Raw genomic sequence first — 2551 nt, 5'->3', positions numbered from 1 at the left:
AAACGCCTACGCGACGGATGTCACCACCGATCCTGAAGTTCACATAGGAGGAAACGACGAGAATATGGCACGCAGGTATAATCAGGCCGTCAGATTGTCAATTGAGTAGCGCACCAGTAGTCGTGAAAAAGGTAAACGGGACGTATCGATTTTGTTTAGACTTTAGACCGATAAATAAAGTAACAAAGATCGATGGATACCCGATGCCTAGTCTTAATTCAATTTTGGATTGACTGCGCGGCACTGTATTTCTGTCAAAAATTTATCTAACAAGCAAAGGTACCCAACATGAACTCACCGATTTTTATGATTTTGATACATATTGTAGAACATAAAAAAATAAGAGACGCGTATTATTTTTTATCGGCTAATGTTCACTTTTAAGAAGTAAAAACCTCTCCTAAAGTTAACCCCCAAAAAGCGTTTTTTTTTTAATATCTCGGCTTAAAATTAATATTTTCCAGTGAAACAAATTGGGAGTTATTTCTTACAAAAGAAGCAAGTATTTCATGGTAATTTGAAGAGTAAGGGTAGCATCCCCTATTTTTCAGGGGTTGAAAACTTATAATTTTTGGCATAATCTTATAATAAAAAAGTTTAAACCGACTAAAAAAAATTGGAAAAAATGTTTAAACATTTATAATAAATAAATTAAAATTTTTGGTTTTGAAAATTCAGAATCAGATTTTGAAAATTTAAAACGGCGGAACCAATATGGTGAACGAAAATATCGAAAAAAAAATTTTAACTTTCATAAAATTTGTTTACAAATGTGTGATCTTGGTAGCCTGTACATGTGAACTAATGAGCCTTAAACCCTAAACCCCTAAACAACAAATAGGCTAAATGGTTGTGCTTTTTAACCAAACGACTCCAAACCCCTAATCTCCAGACAGGCCGAAGACCTATACTTTACCGTAGACACGGGTATAGACATATTACCGATATTTTATTCAATCATTTTGTATGTAACAAATAACGTCTCGTTTTATGTTTCAATCAAATATTATTTATTTTCCTGCTTTCATAAATTAGCATAATTTCAAAAGTAATTTCATAAATTATAAAATATTTCATAAATTTCATAATTATATAATTTTATAAATTCAAAAAGTCCATACTTTTTTGCAAATGAAAAAACATAGGTTAATAAAATTAGTTTATCAACCTCTTTTGCGTTTTGTAATACATTTTAACGTTGTCAAACTTAGGAGTTTTTCATTGTTACAATTATTTCGTAAACCAAAAGTTTTATAGATGAATTCTCGAAGTAATGATTATTTTATCTATAGTAAAATATTTACAGTCTGGAATTCCATAATAATACTACTTGATACGATTTAATGAATTTATCAAAAAATCTAAATTCAATAATAAATATTATTCTCATTATTATAATTATTTTTCATTGTCATTGCTATTACCAGTATAACTGTTATTATTGCTATTGCAATTATGCTTATTATTATTATTATTATTTTTTTTTTTAGGAGAGTCTGAATCCATTTACGGACGACTAACGGAAGCCCGCCAAGTGTGGGACTCAGTAGCTTAGGCCACCAATACTCACCAAACATATCTCTCCTTGTTCGCACCGCAACCAGCCCGGAACTGTTTGCCACATTACTTCAGACTGGGCGGCTGTCATTACGTATCTAAGCACACATTCATCCCTTTAATACTCATTCATTCCCAAGTACGCTCTGAAATTTTCTCATTCATTCAATTTTCCAAGCATCCATCTGTCTCTTTGTTTCGTAACACATTCGAAACGTACAGCGCGATCTTACGCCATACGTCGGCTGTTGTCAACATTACGTTCGTCACGTTTTCTGGCGTAATCGACCCTAATTCTATCTCGAGTCTCAATCTTTGCTCGGCCCAACAGTCGCACACGAAAAACGTGTGCTTCGCGTCGTCCCAAGATCCCCTACAGTACACACAGTCTGGGAAAGTTACCTTACCCATTCTGTGCAGGTACTTTCGGAAGTTCCATGTCCTGTCAGAATCTGGGTGAGATAGAAATCCACCTCCCCGTGTTTTCCGTCTTTCCACGGACCAACGTCTGGTATCAGTTTGTGGGTCCATCGTCCTTGAACGTCTGTCGTCCATCTTGTCTGCAATTGTTCTGTCATTTTCGTTCGTTCCTCTGTTGCAGCGTCGGCCCTCCCTACGGTCACACTTCGGTCATAAATACGTTTCCTCTCCCCTGCCAAGAGGTAGATCGGGATAACGCCCGCGATCGCGAATATCGTGTTTTCCGAGACTGTTCGGTACGCGCACGCGATTCTTAGCGCTCCCGTTCTTTGTACGCTCATCATAGTCTTTGCGCGTCTCCTCACCCGTAACGAGTTGGCCTATACCTCTGCTCCGTAAAGTATGATGGAGTGGGTTACGCCCATCAACAGTCTTCGTATACTCGGTCTCGGTCCTTTCGTGTTTGCCATCAGCCTACTCAAGGCCTTGGTCCTTTCACTGGCTCTGGCGGTTGCGTCTTGTATGTGGGGCCAAAAGTTCAGTTTCGTATCTAGAGTCACCCCCAGGTACTTTA

This window comes from Phymastichus coffea, unplaced genomic scaffold (assembly GCF_024137745.1).
Source record: "Phymastichus coffea isolate CEN01 unplaced genomic scaffold, Cenicafe_Pcof_1.1 PCOF00032, whole genome shotgun sequence".
Classification (NCBI taxonomy): Eukaryota; Metazoa; Arthropoda; class Insecta; order Hymenoptera; family Eulophidae; genus Phymastichus; species Phymastichus coffea.
This window is presented reverse-complemented; position numbering follows the sequence as displayed.